The 21009-nt window shown below is 33.8% G+C and overlaps 1 long non-coding RNA gene across 1 annotated transcript in view; it reads right to left on the bottom strand.

The window, feature by feature from the left end:
* The window catches only part of LOC110257761 (uncharacterized), a 602847-nt gene that overhangs the window by 42574 nt on the left and 539264 nt on the right, over positions 1–21009 (bottom strand). Inside the window, exons 7-8 of the long non-coding RNA XR_014835236.1 lie at positions 11791–11963; positions 9558–9682 (exon numbers count right to left, since the gene is read on the bottom strand). This is a non-coding gene — a long non-coding RNA (uncharacterized LOC110257761). The remainder of the gene's footprint in view (positions 1–9557; positions 9683–11790; positions 11964–21009) is intronic.

The following is a 21009-nucleotide window of genomic DNA, read 5'->3' on the forward strand; positions in this document are numbered from 1 at the left end:
GCCCACCTCTGGAGTCTGAGATAACTGAGTTTTCCTGCTGCCTGTAGACCTCGCAAGAGGTTCCCCCATTGTGCTTTGTCCACACAGGAGACACTGCCACCTGTGACCTGCACAAGAGGGGCCTGTCACCCGTATCCAACACAACAGGTGCTCGCCACCCATAACCCTGCCCTCCAAGAGTCTATGTGTGCACAGAGAAAGATATTCCTATGGCAATATGCCCCTCCTCATTTTGTCCTCCCCAACAATGGTGCCTTGCATCTCCTGCAGGCCCAGACCTCCTCCCAGATTGCCTGGGCTATGGTGCTCCACCCCACAGCCCTTACTATACTGGTCCTTAGCCCCTGAGGCTGTCTCTACATAGCCAACCCTAGTCCTCGCCCCAGAACTGACCTCTGGAGCCCGAGTCTCAGTGCCCAGCTCCCTTCTAAGAGTCTCAGGCTGTGGTGATCTGGGAAGTGGTACCAATGGTCTATGTGGCTCTCTCTGCTTTTCCCTCTGCTGCACTTTTCTCTGAATATTTGAAGTCCTTCTCTCTTAGCTGATTCCCCCTTCAGGAGGCTTCTCAGGGTGTGGGTTCCTTTCCTCTTTCACAGCTCCCTTTCAGGAGTGATAGTCTCATCCTGATTACTTTCTCACTTTCTTTTTTCTCCCTTTTTTTAATCCTTTTGTTCTACCCAGCTATTTGGAGGGTTTCTTGCCCTTTTTGGAGGTTTAAGGTCTTCTGCCAGTGTTCAGTAGACGTTCTGTGTGAATTGTTCTACATGCAGATGGGGTTTTTTTGATGAGTCTGTGGGAGAAGATGAACTTAATGTCTTACTCCTCTGCAATCTTGATTTTGAATTTATATATGGTGGTTTTTCAGATTAATTTTGCTACCTTCCATGTGACCCAAAATTCAGATAGTACCTTTGTTATCAATAACAGCAATATCCTCATACTTTTCTATAATTTTCATTGTTGGTTTATGCACCATGGCTTTTCCACAGTTATTATTCCTCTGAATAATTGATATTTCATTCTATTTGAAGTTTATTTAAGTTATTGTCTCACTATGGTCTATAAAATTACATTTACCATCTATATCCAAGGCTTTAATTTCTCTTACTCAGCTCTGTACATCTTTTCTGAGACTTAGTAATATTCTTTGGAGACCAAAAGCATATAACAGTAGTTATAAAATATTATTTTAGTATATATAATTTATTTTTCACCATATATTAATTATTCCTGCTTAGTCTGATAAGATCAAAGCCATTTATGTAGTTGTGATTATCTATACATATAGTAATCATACATTTCATATATTATTATATACAATATATAATAATTTATGTGTTTATATACACTGTAGTTCCTTGTTATTCATGGATTCATATTTGCAAATCTGTCTATTCACTAAAATTTATGTGTAATCCTAAAATCAGCATGTGTAGGGATTTCACAGTCATTTTTGTGGACACGCACAGAGTAGTAAAAAAAATTTGAATGAACCAATGTGCATCTTCCCAGCAGAAATCTAACAAGGCCACACTCCACCTTCTTATTTCAGCTCGCATACTGTTAAAAATTTTTTTTGTTGGTTGTTTTTTTTTGTTTGTTTAAAATGACCTCCAAGCATAGTGCTGAATTATTATTCAATGTTCCTAAGTGCAAGAAGGCTGTGATAAGCCTTATGGATAAAACAAACATGGTAGATAACGTTTGCTTAAGTATGACTCACAGAGATGTTTGAGTTCAATGTTAATGAGTAAACAAAGATAATAGAAAAATTAAGTAATATAAACACACAGAAATATACATAAACAAGGTTTTTTTTTTATTTTATAACAAAAATGCTGTCACCAGAAGTTTTCAGCAACCTAACTCCTAAACCTAGGAGCAATGGCTCAGTATTTATAATTCAGCATTTGCATACACCTTATGGAAGAACATAGCTAACATGAAGGATAAGAAGTGACTGTATATGCAGAAAGAACTGTCTTGGTTCATATCTGTTGATATGCAATCACCAGGGAGAAAGAAAGCAACTCTATTTTCTACCTACACAGTGAGAAAAACAGTGGAAACCCATAGAAATATGAGTTTTCCTTACAGCTCCCTAATCCCATTCATTATGACAACCTGTAAATAGAATTTATGTTTTAGAATCATTAAGAGAAAAAAGACTGTTTCGGTGCTGAGATAGAGAAGTGTAAAGTTTTGAGTTGAAGAGTTTGAAGGGCTCAAGCTTGGGTATGCATGACACACACGGGAAGAAGGCTGTGATGGAAGACTGTGCTGAGTTTACACACAACAATCCAGGATATGAACAGGTCTCTAATATGATAGTGCCTGAGATCTGAGTGCTAAATATTGATATATTCAAAGGAAAGATTTCCCAAGTTCAAAAGTGACAAGGATACAATAGAACTTCATGCCATTAATCAGGTAGCTAATAAAGGCTTGGCCAAATAATTTGTGAAGATCACAATAGCTTGAACATTAGAGACGCTTCTAAATTTTTAACTTCTTGCTGAAATGAAAAGTAATCTAGAAGGAATCAATAGCAGGTTAACAGAGGCAGAAGAACAAAGAGGTGAGGTGGAAGAGAGTGGTAGAAATCACTGCTAGAGAAAAGAATAAATAAAAAGAATGAAAAAAAACTGAGGAGAGTCTAAGAGACATCTGGGACAACATTAAACGTACCAACATTCAGATCACAGGGGTTCCAGAAGTGGAAGACAGAGAAAAAGGTCCAGAGAAAATATTTGAAGAGATTATAACTGAAATTTTCCCAAATATGGGAAAGGAAACACTCACTCACGTGGAAGAAGCACAGAGAATTCCACACAAAATAAACCCCAGAAGAAACACAGCAAGATACATACTAATCATACTGACAAAAATTAAGTTGAAAGAAAAAATGTTAAGAGCCACAGGGAGAAGCAAGTAATCACATATAAGGGAATTCCCATAAAGATAACAGCTGATTTCTCAGCAGAAACTCTACAAGCCAGAAGGAAGTAGAAAAATATATTTGAGGTGATGAAGAAGAGGAACCTAGAACCAAGAATACTCTACCCAGCAAAGCTCTCATTCAGATTTTATGGAGAGATCAAAAGCTTCACAGATAAGCAAAAGCTAAGAGAATTCAGCACCTCCAAACCAGCTCTATATAAACTACTAAAGGAACTTCTCTAAGCATAAAAGGAAAAGTCACAATTAGAAGCAAGAAAATTAAAGATGAAGAAGCTCACTGGTAAAGGCAAAAATAATCTAAAGGTAGGAAGTCACCCACTGACAAATACGATATCTAAACTAGCAAGTATAAGAAGAGGAGAGGAAAAATGCTGGACATTGAAAATTCATTTGAAATTAAGGAGACCAGCAAGATGAAACAATTACGCACACACATATATATCAAAATATGAGGGGAACTACTAGTCAAATAACTATAATGGTCACACACATAAAAAGTCAAGCCAAACAACACTAAACATGGTCAGCAAATCAAAAGAAAAGACAACAAAAAGAGGAAGGGAAGAATAAAGACCCAAAATAGCAATCTAAAAAAAATTAAGTAAATGACAATAAATGCATACTTTTCCATAATTATGTTGAATGTAAACGGATTAAATGCTCCAACTAAAAGACTAGCTGAATGGACTCAAAAGTAAGACCCATACATATGCTGTCTATAGGAGACCCACTTCAGATATAAGGACACAAACAGACTTAAAGTGAGAGGCTGGAATAAAATATTACATGCAAATGGAAATTATAGAAAAGTGGGAGTAGCAATACTCATATCAGACAAAATATATTTTAAAATAAAGAAGGTCACAAGAGACAAAGGATATTACATAATGATCAAGGGATCAATACAAAAAGAAATAAAAAATTTAAAAAATATGTACCCCACATAGAAGCAGCACAATATATAAGGCAAATACTAAAAGCCATAAATGGGGAAATTGACAGTAATACAATAATAGTGGGGGACTTTAACACTCCACTTATGGCAATGGACAGATAATCCAGACAGAAAATGAGCAAGGAAACACAGGCCTTAAGTGATACACTAGACCAAATAGATTTAACTGATAACTATAGAACTTTTCATCCCTAAGCAGCAGAATATACTTTCTTTTCAAGTGCACATGGAACACTCTCCAGGATAGATCACATCTTGTGCTACAGATCAAGCCTTGATAAATTTTAAAAACTGAAATTATTTCAAGCATTTACTCCAATCACAATTCCATGAGACTAGAAATAAACTACAAGAAAATAACAGCAAAAAACACAAACTCTTGGAAGCTAAACAATATGCTACTAAATAATAAATGGATCATTGAAGAAATCAAAGAGAAAATTAAGATACATAGAGACAAGTGACAATGAAGATAAAATAATCCAAAACCTATGAGACACAGCAAAAGCAGTTCTGAGAGAGAAGTTTATGGCAATATAATCTTATCTCAGGGAAGAAGAAAAATGCAAATAAACTACATAACCTTACACCTTAAACATCTAGAGAAGGACGAACAAAGCCCAAAATTAGAAGAAGGAAAGAAATCATAAAGATTAGAGCAGAAATCAATAACATAGAAACAAAGAAAACAATTGAGAAGATCAATGAAAACAAAAGTTGGTTCTTTGAAAAGATCAACAAAACTGATGAACTATTAGCTAGACTCATCAAGAAAAAAAAGGTAGAGATTTCAAATGAATAAAATTAGAAATGAAAAAGGAGAAATTACAACTGACACTTCCAAAATACAAAGGTTCATGAGAAATTACTATGAGCAACTGTATGCCAATAAAATTGACAACCTAGAAGAAATGGACAGATTCTTATAAAGGTACAACCTACCAAGCCTGAACCAGGACAAAATAGGAATAGACCAATTACCACTAATGAAATTGAAAATGTGATTAAAAAAATTCCAAAAAATAAAAGTCCAGGACCTAATGGCTTCAAAACTCAATTCTATCAAACATTCAGAGAAAAGTTAATGTATGTTCTTCTGAAACTTTTCCAGAAAATGGCAGAGTAAGCTCCATTCTATGAAGTCACCATTACCCTGATACCAAAACCAGACAAAGATACCACACACAAAAAAAATTACAGGCTGATATCACTGATGAACACAGATACAAAAATCATGAACAAAATATTAACAAACCACATACAAATATATATAATAAAAGATCATACAGTATGATCAAGTAGGACTTATCCCAGGGATGCATGATTCTTCAATATCCACAAATATGTGATACACTGCAAGAACGAACTGAAAAATAAAAATCAGGTGATCATCTCAGGGATGCAGAAAAAGCTTCTGACAAAATTCAACACACATTCCTGATAAAAACTTTCCAGAGAGTAGGCATAGAGAAGAACTACCTCAGTATAATAAAAGCCACTTATGACAAAACCACAGCTAACATCATTCTCACTGGAGAAAAAACGAAAGCATTTCCAGTAAGATCAGGAGCAAGACAAGGATGTCCTATTTTACCAATGTTATTCAAAATAGTCTCAGAAGTCCTAACCATGGCAATAAGAGAAGAAAAAGAAATAAAAGGAATCCAAATTGGAAAAGAAGAAGTAAAACTATCACTGTTTGCAGGTGACATAATTCTATACCTATAAAATCCTAAAGACACTACCAGAAAAATATTAGGGCTCATAAATGACTTTGGTAAAGTCACAGGATACAAAATTAATACACAGAAATTGATTGCATTTCTATAAACTAATATTGAAATATCAGAAGGAAAAATTAGGGAAAAAAGCCCATTTACCATTGCATCACAAAGAATAAAATACCTTGGAATAAACCTACCTAAATGGACAAAAGTAAAAATGGAACTGGAGGAATCAGGCTTCCTGGATTCAGACTCTGCTACAAAACTACAATCATCAGGACAGTATGGTACTGGCACAAAAGCAGAAATATAGATAAATGGAACAATATATAAATCCCAGAAATAAACCCAAACATCTACGGTCAATTAATCCATGACAAAGGAGGCAAGAACAGACAGTGGAGAAAAGATAGTCTCTTCAATGAGTGATGCTGGGAAAACTGGACAACTGCATATAAGAGAATGAAATTAGAACAATGTCTAACACCACACACAAAAATGAACTCAAAACAGATTAAAGACCTAAATGTAAGGCCAGACACTATAAAATTCCTAGAGGAAAATATAGACAGGACACTCTTTGACCTAAACCACAGCAACATCTTGTTTGATCCACTTCCTAGAAATAAAGACAATAAACAAATACACCAACAGGACCTAATTAAACTCAAAAGCTTATGCACAGCAAAGGAAACCATTAAAAAATGAAAAGACAACCCACAGAATGGGAGAAAATTTTGCAAATGACTTAATCAACAAAGTGTTAATCTCCAAAATATACAAAAACTCATATAACTCAACAACAACAACAAAAAATAACAACCCAATTGAAAAATGGGCAGAAGACCTAAAGAGACATTTCACTAAGAAAGACAAATAGATGTCAGGCACAAGAAAAAATGCTCACCAACAAATTATTAGAGACATTTGAATCAAAACTACAATGAGGTACCATCTCATATCAGTAAAAATGGCTATCATTAACAAGTCAACAAATAGCAAATGCTGGAGGGGGCATTGAGAAAAGTGTACCCTCCTTTTCTGTTGGTGGAAATGTAAGTTGGTACAACCACTATGGAAAACAGTATGGAGGTAACTCATAAAATTAAATATGTATGATCCAGCAATCCCACTTCTTGGTATATATCTAGACAAAACATTCATCCAGAAAGATACATGCATCCCTATGTTCATTGCAGCACTATTCACAAGAGCCAAGACATGGAAACAACCTAAATGCCCACTGATGAATGAACGCATTAGGAAGATGTTATACATATATGGAATACTACTCAGCCATTAAAAAGGACAAAAGACATTTGCAGTGACATGGATGGAACTAGAGAGTCTCATCATGGACATGTAGGACTGACTTGTGTTTGAGGCAGTGGGATGGATTGGGAGTCTGGGGTTAGTAGATGAAAACTCTTGCATTTGGAGTGGACAGGCAACGAGATCCTGCAATACAGCACAGGTAATTATATAACCACTTTAAATAACACATGATAGAGGATAATGTGAGAAAAATAATGTATATATATGTATGACTTTGCCATGCAACAAAAATTGATAGAACATTGTAAATCAATCATAATAAAATTTTTTAAATAAAATTTTAACTTCTCATATTATTTTACATACTGCTCAAGCCCTCCAGGAATTCTGCATGGCATTAGTGGGTTCTAGATATATCTGATTCAGAAAAAAAATAACTATTGTTCTGGAAATCTATAGAGAAAAATTATACTTATGTATGCTTGTGTCTCCATTTTCCATTTACCTGCTCATTTTTAAAATTTATTTTAGCCATTTTTCCTTTGGCCTCATCAATTTTTTTTTTTTTTTTTGTCTTTCCGCGATTTCTTGGGCCGTTCCCACGGCATATGGAGGTTCCCAGGCTAGGGATCCAATCGGATCTGTAGCCGCTGGCCTACACCAGAGCCACAGCAACACGGAATCCGAGCCACATCTGCAACCTATACCACAGCTCACGGCAACACCGGATCGTCCACCCACTGACCAAGGGCAGGGATCGAACCCGCAAACTCATGGTTCCTAGTTGGATTTGTTAACCACTGCGCCACGATGGGAACGCCTGGTCTCATAAATTTTAAAGCTAATAAACTGGAAGCATCTCATGAAATTATACTTAGCTGAGCTCTTGAGTGAAGTCTACTTAGCTGAGCTCTTGAGTGAAGTCTACACATTCTTAGCATTCCATGCAGACCAGTTTAAAATCAAGCACTTTAAGTAGATCTCATCCCATTCAGTTAAAAAAAAGAATAATGATGAAGTGTGCTTTTTCTCATTTTTTCTCCCCCCTTCAATTAGGACCAGCCCATTTCTTAGGTAATTTATTTTCTCACATGATTCTGCTCAATTTCTTTAGTGACAAAGAGACACTGCACAGTTTTAGCTAACGAACACTTTCTACTGCTCAATTGTGAATGATTAATGTATAGTTTCTTACATTTTCTACAGCTTGAGAAAAAAATTGGTCCTTATAAAATCTAGCAAAATATAATGATAATGCTTTTATTATTTTCTTGCAAGTATTTATTTAGTAACTACTAAATACAAAGTACTGGAGTTCCCGTCGTGGCGCAGTGGTTAACGAATCCGACTAGGAACCATGAGGTCGCGGGTTCGGTCCTTGCCCTTGCTCAGTGGGTTAAGGATCCGGCGTTGCCGTGAGCTGTGGTGTAGGTTGCAGACGCGGCTTGGATCCCGTGTTGCTGTGGCTCTGGCGTAGGCCGGTTGCTACAGCTCCGATTCAACCCCTAGCCTGGGAACCTCCATATGCCGCGGGAGCGGCCCAAGAGATAGCAAAAACAACAACAACAACAAAAGACAAAAAAAGACAAAAGACAAAAAAAAATAATAATAATAAATAAATAAATAAATAAATACAAAGTACTGAAGCATATATTATAGTTAATTTTCCATAGGAGGGATATTTTATTTCCATGAAATATTTATTTTATATTAATTCAGTCTTTTTATGAATATGAAAAATAATATCTTTAATGTTTTGCTACTAATATCTACTCATTTTATTTTAAAATAAATTATAAATAATTTTAAAAGGAAAATATATCTTTAAACAGGAATATTAGGAAAAAGCATAGTGTAGTAATAATTATTGAAAAAAGATAACAACATGCTTTATTCTAGCACAAATCATTAAAACAATAAAATTGACATATCCCCTTATACTTCAAACCTTTCATGTTCCTTAGTCACACATAAACACACACACAATGGTATGCATTCTAAAGAATGCAAAATCTTTAACAAATACGTTTTCTTATGTCAGTATATTTACCCCAGTGATAATACAATTTTTTGCTACAGAGGAATTGCTTTATTAAATCAATTAGACCCCTAGCCTGGGAACCTCCATATGCCATGGGTTAGGCCCTAGAAAAGACAAAATAAATTATTAAAAAATAAAAAAAATTTTTTAAATGGCCGTGCCTGTGTTCCATTTACAGATTTTTGTTTTAAATACTGGGAGTCAGAACACCACAGAAATTAGTGAACAATTAAAACGATATCTTCCTCAGAGACATTTTTATTTCCTAAGTATTCATGACATATTCTTTTTTTTAACACTGTTATTCTAAGATAACTTCATCAAATATAGAAAATAAGACACTAATTGTTCGAAATACAAGTTTTGCAGAATCTTCCCTCTTTGACTTTAAAACAAACCTTAAATAAAACATCTTGAGAAATATTAGAAGTGATATATTATAATAGATTTTCTTAGTTTAATTATTTGATTCATTGTCAATTTGTATCATTCTATTTTAAAATGTAATTCAATTCCTTTTCAATGTCATTAGTATGTATTTAATGTTATGATGACCTTAAAACAAACAGTATAGCCATTTTATTTTAATTCTTCTACTTACGGGAACATAGGCAAAAAGGACATCCATCAAAACAGAGACAAGCCAAACCACAGGACGTAACCTTAAGGCCAATTCTCCAGAGATACATTTCTCTTGGTAAGTTGAGATAAATTCATTGTGTTTTTCTGTTGGGAAACAAGCAAGTTTTATACTAAGTAATCTATCAAGCTGACCAAAGGCCACATTGTGATAAAATTTTATTATTTTAATGAGGGACAAATATTTTAAAATATTTTACATAAGCAAATTTTGAAGTAACTGCAAAATATATTAAATGTATGAAGTATTAACCACATAAAGATAAACTAGATAAACTCAATCCCTCCAAGCTAAGTCTAAACATTTTACTTTCTCTTTAATATCAAAAGCAAATTTACATTTATGTAAACAATCACATCTAAAATTGGAAATAAATCACTTTCTATGAAGAGTGTCAATAAACTAATATTTCTTTACTATTGGTTTATATATTAACAGGAGTTTTAGAAATAAATGATTCTTGAATGGGTAAAGCTGGGAAATGTTCAAATAATTAATACAAAACACAATTTATTTATCATATATATAAACAGTATGGAAGGAAAAAGTAGATATTTGTGGTGACTTGCAATGTACTATATAAAAAATATTTGCTTTAAAATGAATTTTTCTTGGCTTTTCCTTTTCTTAATTTAAATTTATTGATTTATCTGGAGTGGTCAGGAAGAGATTGTGACATATCCATAAAGGGTAAAAAATCAATTTTTAAAATATGTACTTAAGTTAAATTATGAATGTATTTCATCAATATTTCTCCATAAATGTTCTCTAAATTTTCAGTTGTACCAATGATAAATTAGACCTCATCTGCTTAATTTTACATGTAAGTATATACTGCTTAAACATCAGAAAATTCTTCAAAAATAAGCATGTAAACTATAGCCAAGAGTTCAATATAATAGTATATTTTAAAATATTCTGAATGGGAGTTCCCTTATGATGAGGAGATTAAGGATCTGGCATTGTCACTGCAGGGACTCGGGTATCTTCTATGGCTTGGGTTTGATCCCTGGCCCAGCCACTTCTGTATGCTGTGGGCATGGTGAAAAAAATAATAAAATAAATAAAACAAAATATTCTGAATATTCTTTTATATTTATCTAGAATGCATATATATAATATATACAAATGCATATATATGTATATGCATATACAATGCATATATATAAACTATTCTGAATATGTGTATGTGTGTGTGTGTGTGTGTGTGTGTGTATATACACAAAACAAGCCAAACATGGTCTTACTAACATAACACACTGCCTAAATAAATACCTTAATATGCTCAATTGCATTAAAATAATATCTATTGATAAAACTAGCAATTATTAAATCAAATTTATCTCATATTTATTTTTTGACTGTTCCAGGGCAATTTAGGCTGCACAGAACAGCTGAAATTCAATTTGTGAAACGGCCACCTCTTTTAGCAAATTTGTTCTCTGTAGCACTCTCAGGAGTAGGTAAATGCTGGTGCATAGGATAAGATGCAAACTAATTATTTTATCCAACAGAATGCAAAAAGTTTCCTTGGCTCCTCAGAATTGCATTTTAACAGTACCCAAAGGATTTTCTTTTGAGAAATCAAAAGACTTCTCCTAAAGACTTTTCAATCATTAATGCCTATGAACCTGGCACTGCTATCAAACATCCCTACCTAAATTTTACATACTTTTATTAAAATATATTTGATCATTAGGAAATGCTGTTTAACTCATACATCAAATTAAATCTGTAGAACTTCTGCGGACTCTTTAAAATACTGTAGATAATTAAATTGGTCAGTTGTCAGAAACACATATAATAAAGTTTCTATACTGACAGTCAAACAGTTGTAGCTGTTCAACAATGAAATAGGTTTTGGTGGGAGATAATAAAATTGTAATCACCTTGTCACTTGTATTCAAGCAGAACTTGAATGGTCATCTACCAGGGATTCACTGGTTGGATATTAAATGCTATCATGTCCAATTACATAATTATATGCTAAGGCAGATTAAAATCAGGACTAACATTCTTGGATTAAAATATAAATCCTGAGCTTTAAAATTGATACTAGTCTTCATTATACTGGTAAATAGGCACACTAGAGTATTATTGACCTTACTTTGGGAAGGAAGTTCTTTTTACTACTTTCATGAGAATTATGGCTTATTCTCATACTCCCCTAAAAAAATTTACTTGAAAAAGATACCTATTACTATTTTTTGCAGGTTTTTCTTTTGTTAATGTGAACCTCTGCCCATGTCTCCTGGGACATTTTTCCTCCATGATCCACATTCCTTTTGAAAGTTTTTACTATGATGTGCATTGATCCTTAGACTAGGTCACAGTTTTACTCAGTAGTGTTTTGCTACGTATTTTGACCTGTAGAGAAAAAAATATAAGGTTTGAATTTCACAAGATAAACAAAAGAGACCTACTTGACACCCCAAAACATGGCAGTGGAATGTTAAAATATTGTGTGAGCTAGCTAATTTTGGCTATAATATTTGAGCAAATGAAAATAATAACAAACTGAAGGCAAAAATCAATCATACCAAGCAGCTGTTGGAGCTCAAACACAAAATGATAACCAAGAAAGGACAATGAGTGATTTACTTATGGCCATTTATAATACTTTATTTTGTATAACACTTTCTTTTGTGTCTAGTTTAACAACTTTCCTATAATAAGTTGAATTTTTTTCCACTTTGATTTAAATAGTACATGTCTATAATTAATACAAAAGTATAAAAATGAATCACAGGCCCAATATATACTCTACAAAGGAAAGAATAAGAAGAATAGAAGCATTAACATACTGGCTCTACAATCAGCATATTATAGTTAACTATAGGCACAGAATAAAAATCAGCCAATAGGCTTGGTGATAAATGCATGTTCTTATCTATCATTTGCTTGTTGCTTATGGGATGTTTTAAGAAGAATAGGGAGTGAAGTATTACAGAATTGGAGGATTTGATGTGAAACTATACTTTTTACTTATAATAAAATAAATATAAAAATTAAAATGGAGAAAGTGTGAAGTTGATATTTTTTATGATTCCTACTTCAGATAGAGGACATGAGAAAATTATTTGTGAAATTCCCTTAATCTAAGGCAGTGGTTCCAAAAAGTTGTCTATCAATCAACAGCATCAGTATTACCCAGTAACTTAATAGAATAGCAAATTTTTCCTAGGCACACATCTGCAGAATAAGAATTTTTGAGGGTGAGACCCAGGAAACTGTTAAAACAGATTTGGCCTCTGATACACATTCAAGTTTGAGAACCAGTTTTTTTTTTCCTCACTTTATTTTTTAAATTTTTTATTTTTTAATTGATTTTTTTATTGTTATTTCCCCAACATATTTTCTTCCCACTGTTCAGCATGGGGACCCAGTTACACATACATGTATACATAATTTTTTCCCATTGTTGTGCTGCATTGTAAGTATCTAGACATACTTCTAAGTGCTACATAGCAGGATCTCATTGTTAATCCATTCCAAAAGCAATGGATGGTTCAACATACGCAAATCAATCAACGTCATACACCACATTAACAAAAGAAAAGTCAAAAACCATATGATCATCTCAATCGATGAAGAGAAAGCATTTGAAAAAGTCCAATATCCATTCATGATCAAAACTCTCGCCAAAGTGGGTATAGAGGGAACATTCCTGAACATAATCAAAGCCATTTATGACAAACCCACAGCAAATATAATACTCAATGGAGAAAAATTGAAAGACTTCCCACTCAAATCTGGAACAAGACAGGGATGCCCAGTCTCACCACAGCTGTTCAACATAGTATTGGAAGTCCTAGCCACAGCAATGAGACAAACAAATTAAATAAAAGTCATCAAAATAGGAAGAGAAGAGATAAAACTGTCACTGTATTCAGACGACATGATATTATACATAGAAAACCCTAAGGACTCAACCCCAAAACTATTTGAACTGATCAACAAAATCAGGAAAGTAGGATATAAGATTAACATTCAGAAATCAGTCACATTTCTATATAAGAACAATGAAATATTAGAAAAGGAATACAAAAATACAATACCTTTTAAAATTGCATCTCAAAAAATCAAATACCTCGGAATACACCTGACTAAGGAGGTAAAGGACTTATATGCTGAGAACTCTAAAACATTAATCAAGGAAATTAAAGAAGATATAAAGAAATGGAAAGATATTTCATGTTCTTAGTTTGAAAAAATCAATATTGTAAAAATGGCCATTCTACCCAAAGCAATCTACAGATTAAATGCAATCCCTATCAAACTACCCAGGACATTTTTCACAGAACTAGAACAAACAATCCACAAATTTATATGGAACTATGAAACACCCAGAATTGCCAAAGCAATCCTGAGGAACAAAAACCAAGAAAGAGGCATAACTCTCCCAGACTTCAAGAAATACTACAAAGCCACAGTCATCAAAACAGTGTGGTACTGGTACCAAAACAGACAGACAGACCAATGGAACAGAATAGAGAACCCAGAAATAAACCCTGACACCTAGGGTCAATTAATCTTTTACAAAGGAGGCAAGAACATAAAATGGGAAAAAGAAAGTCTATTCAGCAAGCATTGCTGGGAAACCTGGACAGCTGCATGCAAAGCAATGAAACTAGAACACACCTTCACACCATGCACAAAAATAAACTCAAAATGCCTGAAAGACTTAAATATACGACAGGACACCATCAAACTCCTAGAAGAAAACATAGGCAAAACATTCTCTGACATCAACCTCATGAATATTTTCTCAGGTCAGTCTCCCAAAGCAATAGAAATAAGAGCAAAAATAAACCCATGAGACCTAATCAAACTGAAAAGCTTTTGCACAGCAAAGGAAAGCAAAAAGAAAACAAAAAGACAACTTATAGAATGGGGGAAAATAGTTTCAAATGATGCAACGGACAAGGGCTTAATCTCTAGGATATACAAGCAACTTATACAACTCAACAGCAAAAGAGAACCACTGTTGAGGTAAACAAATGATGCTTGATAGAGGGTTACCTTTCAGGATCTAAGGCACAATAAACTAAGGATTTAAACCTTAGTTTTCAACTTGTTTCTCTATGATAGTTTCCACAGTTCTAAAATTTACATACTGTATGAGAAGTAGTAATAAAATTAATGCTTTACCCCAACAGTGTAAGCCTCCTTTTGACCACCTGCATCCATTTCCCCCCACCCCTCACCCCTACTCCCACCTCTGGCAACCACTAATCTTGACCTCTCTATTACCTTGGGGTTTTTTTTGTGGTTCCACATATAAGTGAAATCAAACAGTATGTCTTTCTTTATCTGACTTCTTTTACTTAGCATAATGCTAACTATATTATTACTGTATATTAAAAGTTGCTAAGAGAGTAGATATTAAAAGTGTTCATGTACATACAAAAACGTAACTGTAAGAGATGATGAATGTGTTAATTTATTGTGGAAATCATATTGTTAAACATGCCATATATCAAATCATTATGTTGATTTACACTTTTATGATAATTTCTAATAAAGTGATTTGGTTATTCATGACAACACATCCATTCTTTTTCGGATCCTTTTCCATATATAGATTATCAGAGAACTTTGGGCAGAGTTCACTGTGCTATGCAGGAGGTCCCCAATGACAATCATTCCATATATGACAGTGTGCATATGATAATACTAAACCCCCAGTCTATACCTCCCCAACCTGTCCACTTTGGTAAACATAAGATTGTTTAAAAAGTCCGTGAACCTGTTTCTATTCTGCAAATAAGTTCATTTGTCATTTTTTTTTTAGATAGGTTCATCCACGTTGCTGCAAATGGCATTATTTTGTCCTTTTTAATGGCCAAGTAATATTCCACCATATATACATACCATAACTTATTTATCCATTCCTCGGCCAGTGGACATTTAGGTTGCTTCCATGTCTTAGCTATCACAAATAGTGCTGCACTCAATATCGGGGTGCATGTATCTGAATAGTTTTGATGAAGGAGTGTATACATTCATACACTAACTGCTCTTTTCTTATCTTTTGTTGGTAATATACTATAGATTACAAGTACAATATATATTTATAATGTATATATTTTCTGTGTTCTCGTTAGCATATAGCAGGTCTCTGATAATCATTTCACCTAGACCTCTGTTGATCTTTTCCCTTTTTATTATTACCAAGATACTTTAGTGCTTCAGCCTGATTTTTGACATTTGTTCCTACTATTCTAGCCCCAGAAGGACTTGGTATAGCTCAATTTGTTTTGGTTATGAGTGTTGCCTTAATGCTTTGCATACTCCAGTTAAACTTTAGCCACGATGGTAGACATCAGATTTGTTCCTTTAGGGGATTCCCTTTTCTTAATCCCTAGAATAGAAAGAGAGGAAATCAAACAGGGGAGTCTATAAATTATAGGTTGCAGTCCCTTGAGCCCACTTAACCTTAGAGCTGAGCGTTTCTGCCTTTCTGCTACACATTTACTCTACTGTTTTGTGAAATAAAAAGAAAAAAAAAACCTCACATATTTCTTTATTATCCCCTGTATACAGTGTTACTATTATAGCAAATCAAAGTAATAACATAAGTAATAAATATATTATATACTGATATAAACTTATATTTATTATACTGACATATCTACTTCATATATATTTAACACATTAAATGTATGATTACATATGAATACAAATATAAATATATGCATATATTTGCCATAAATCTCTGGTACAAGAAAGCAGATTCTATTTATTATGGTTTCTATAAAGTTGTAAAGCTTTACTTGTGGTGCAACTTTAACAAGCTCTATGCCTGAAATACTAATAGTAAAAATAATTTGTGAGTGAAATTTAATATGTTATTTACCCACAATAAAATAGGCTTTTGTTGGTTAATCAATGGGCTAAGTATGTGTTGATGGTAACCATAAAGCAGAGGCACCTAATATAATATTTGGATATTACATGATATTTGCTATATTTTAAAGTTCTAATTTAGTCATCAATTTAAAAATAAGACATTTTTGGATACTTGTAAACTTATTTTATGATTGAAGTTTTAATACCTCACAGTGGCATGTTGGCAGTAGGGAATGAGAACAGTTGGCAGATGTATTTTAGAGATTATAACTTCAAATATAGTAATCCACTTCTGAGCAAAACCTGACCAGGAGTTTATTCTAACCTAATTATTCCATGAACTCATTTTCCAAGGAAAAATAAACCAGATAGAATGCTCTAAAGTTGGGAAATAAACATGGAACATTACATTATATTACATAAGAATAATAACATTACATTAATCATGTTGAATTTCTCCTTCTCAAAAAATATGAGGTGAGGATGATAGGAAGGTATTTTTTTCACTACAGGCTACAATTTCATTTTATTTTATTTTATTTTATTTTACTTTTTAGGGCTGTGCCCACGACATGTGGAGGTTTGCAGGCTAGGGGTTGAATTGGAGCTGTAGCTGCCAGCCTATGCCACAGCCATGCCAGATCCGAGCCACATATGCAGCCAACACCACAGCTCATGGCAACACCAGATCCTTAACCCATTGAGTGAGGCCAGGGATCGAACCTGAGTCCTCACGGATGCTAGTCAGATTCGTTTCCACTGAGCCATGACAGGAACTCCCAGGCTGCAATTTTTAAAGGATTTACACCAGCAAATGGATCCCTTGCTTAAGGTTTTCAGTTTGTGGATTCACTGTTTTATAACTTTGTTGTTATAAAATTTTAAACAGAGTGCTCCTAAAGTCTGAGATAGGTCACTTAATTTACCTCAGACATATCTCAGTAGAGGAATAACAGTAATAATAGTTAATGTTTACTGATTTATTTCTAAGGGCTAGTCATGGCACTAAACATTTTGCTACAGTATCTTATTTGATCTTCAAAGCAGTCCTATACTGGTTTCAAGAAGAAACCAATATGAAGAGTTTATATAATGTGCACTGTAAAGAAGTGTTGCAACTCATATTTTTACCCATACAAATTAGCCTCAATACCTATGACTTTCAAGTGTGGGACTTCTTTCAAAGGAAATCTAGTTAAACAATCTGTACTCAACATGTAAATATAAAGATACTTTGATTATCATTCCACCTATCATCAATATATGTTAGATTCTCCCAGATACTTCACTCCTTTCCTCAGAGTGAAAGGTGACCTTAGTCCAGAAAGAACTTTAAGAAATCACCTCTATATCATCCTATAATACCTAACTCAAATGTCACCTTATTGGAAAATTGTACTTTTCAAAGAGAGCTACAATGACAAACATTTTAATATATATATTCCACGTAAAATTTAAAGTTGACACTCCTCCATCAACAAGTGGAATATGAGTACTCCCACATTAACCTAGGTTGATTATTATAACTACACTGACAAATATAATTTGACAAAAGTGAAGATGCTTGACCTGCAAGGCTAGGACATAAAAGGATATGTGGCTTCTTAGTTTTGTGTTTTCTATTTCTCTTTCTTTCTCTCTTCCTTGCTCTCTCTTTTCCTTCCCCTCTTTCATCCTCTCTCTTCCTTCCTTCCCCTTTCCTTCTTTCTTTCTTCCTTCCTTCCCCTTTCCTTCTTTCTTTCTTTCCTTCTTTCTTTCTTTCTTTTTTTTCTTTCCTTCTTTCTTTCTTTCCTTCTTTCCTTCTTTCTTTCTTTCCTTCTTTCTTTCTTTCTTTCTTTCTTTCTTTCTTTCTTTCTTTCTTTCTTTCTTTCTTTCTTTCTTTCTTTCTTTTCTTCCTTTCTTTTTCTTTCTTTCCTTTCTTTCTCCCTTTCTTCCTCCTTTCCTTCTTCTTCTCCTCCTCCTTTTTCCTCTCCCCCCCAACCCTCCCCTCTCTCCTGTCTCTCTCTTCTCACTTGCCTCGACTCTCTCACTCTTTCTGTCCATTCCTTTAAAATCCTGATCCACAAGGTAAGAATTTCAGCTACACTGAAACCACCATGCTACACAGATCATGTTGAGAAATTCCATAGATGTAGAGATTGAGGAGAAGCCCCAACTCTTCAAATTACAGCTACTCCACTTCTGACGACTCAGGCACTAAACATTAAGAGTGAAGAAGCCTCCAAAATGATTCTAGTCACAGCCACTGTCTAACTTCAACTTTTAGAGAAACCTTGAACAAGAACCACGCAGTTAAGCTCCTCTTGGATTTTTAATAATTATTGTTCCAAACCACTAAGTGTGAGGGTAATTTGTTATAGAACATTACCTAATAGAAAAACCTCTTCTGCAAATCCTTCACAGATCCTTCCTTTACTAGATGATGTTTTATCAATCAGACAGCATTTTTGCCATACTGGTTTCCTAAAAGAGACAATACAAGTTTGGAATGCTTAATTAGGCCCAAGTAATTCTGGTGGGAAAAAAAATTGATTGAAAAGTTAGAGCTTAGAAAGGAACTGTAACTGCATAGAGCTTGAACAAGCATAATGACTAATGCTTGGTGAAATTATTTTAGAGAAAGTTTAGGCTTTGAAGGCTGACCAGGATCCTTGTAGAATAAAGAGATTGAATAAGGAAAAAGCATGGGAAAAATCCAGAAAATCTACTGAATCAATTCTACTTATTATCAAAGCAGAGTTAGGTTGTTGTTCACAAAATAAATAAAAGAAACAATGCTGGCCTAAGACTCAGGTGAGAAGTGTAAACAGACATAGTCATTAAAGCTTGAGTCTTTTGGTAGTTTACAATGCAAAATAATGGAATAACATTAACTGAGGACACCATATACAGATGAAGAAACAGAAGTCTAGAGATATTATCTACAGTGCTTTAAGTGATGCAGACTCTAACCTTGCCTTATCTTTCTGAGTCCTAATTCATAATTCCCAGAACTATCTTCGAGAGACTTAGTAGGTTGCTTTTCCAAGTTAGCTTGAATTAGGAATAAAACTTTATGAATGATTCAAGCCAAAGTTTTGAGTGTCGGCTTAACTCTAAAAGCCAAAGGAACAAACTCAATGTCAAATCTGGAAGGAAGGGTGAAAACAACTCATAAAAGACTAAACCAACCAAACCAAGATTCTGAAACAAGATTGGAGTAGAAGGAAGGTATAATCAAGAGAAGAGGGTGGCACTAAAAATTCACGGGTATTATTTGTTGAGAAATATGTACTATTATGGTAAATCAGCTATATGAATTATAAACTATCAAGATAACCAACCAAAAAAACTAAGGGGATAGCTGAGACTGGAATCCAGCTTTTCCAAATTAGAGGAAATTATTATGAATGATTTTAAAACCAAGACAAAGACTGTAGAATTCTTGCTTGCAAATCTTTGTAGCCAAGCCCTTTTGGCTTCATATTTTACTATTTTTCATGGGCCTAGGTTAAATTATTTCCCATGCACATCTCATCTTTGAGTAATAAAAGGACTTATACAGACTTACACATAAAGAAATAATGAGATTAAACTAAGGAAAATAAAGATTAAAGTTTGGAACATAAATTTACCATATGACCCAGCATTTTACTCTTGAGCATTTATCTAACAGAAATGAAAATTTACATCCATAAAAAACTATACATGACAATTTACATCAGCTTATTTACAATGGCCAAAAGCTAGAAACAATAACAATAACAATGTTCTACAATAGGTGAATGGTTTACAAACTATGATATATCCATATCATGGGATACTACTCAGCTTTAAAAATAAATGAACTATGGATAGACAAGTTGGATGTATCTCAAGGATGTTAAGATGAGTAAAAAAGACAGTCTTAAAAGGTCACATACTGTATGATTCATACATAGCATTCTAGAACTGACAAAATTATAGAGATGGAAAAGAGATTAGTGGTTATCAGGGGTTAAGATTGGTAGAGGGAAATGTGATCGTTATGACTACCAAGGGATATAGCATGAAAGAGATCCTTGGGCTGATGGAATAGTTAGATGTCTTGACTGTGGTGGTAGCTATACACAGTTAAGTATGTGAAAAAAATGGCATAGAACTATATACACATTTTACCAATGACAATTTCCTGGTTTTAATTTTGTACTATAGTTGTGTAAGGTGTAACCATTAGAGGAAATTAGATGGAAGATACATGGGACCTGTCTGTACTATTTTTGGCACTTCCTGTGACTTTAAAATTATTTAAAAATAAAAAGTTAAAAATGTTTAGAAGCATTTGTAACAGATATTATATGAGTTATTTGAGAGAGGACTGAGTCTTTAGGGTAGAAAAAATTCATCAAATGACTAAAAGTCATTCCTATGAGTCAGGGTGATATTATGTGTTGTGTATAATTACAGCTATTTTTATGTTGTATTTTAGGAGATTTATCAATAGCAAGTGATATAACTAACTAGCTGGATATAAAATTAATAGAAGTCACAACACATAAATGGTCAGAATGCCAATGCCATGATGACTCCTTATATATAGTAA

The sequence above is a fragment of the Sus scrofa genome, chromosome X, assembly GCF_054392235.1.
Source record: "Sus scrofa isolate SSC_HxYL_T2T_F1_AM1 chromosome X, Sscrofa_HxYL_maternal_Yorkshire_Landrace_v2.0, whole genome shotgun sequence".
NCBI classification, from domain to species: domain Eukaryota; kingdom Metazoa; phylum Chordata; class Mammalia; order Artiodactyla; family Suidae; genus Sus; species Sus scrofa.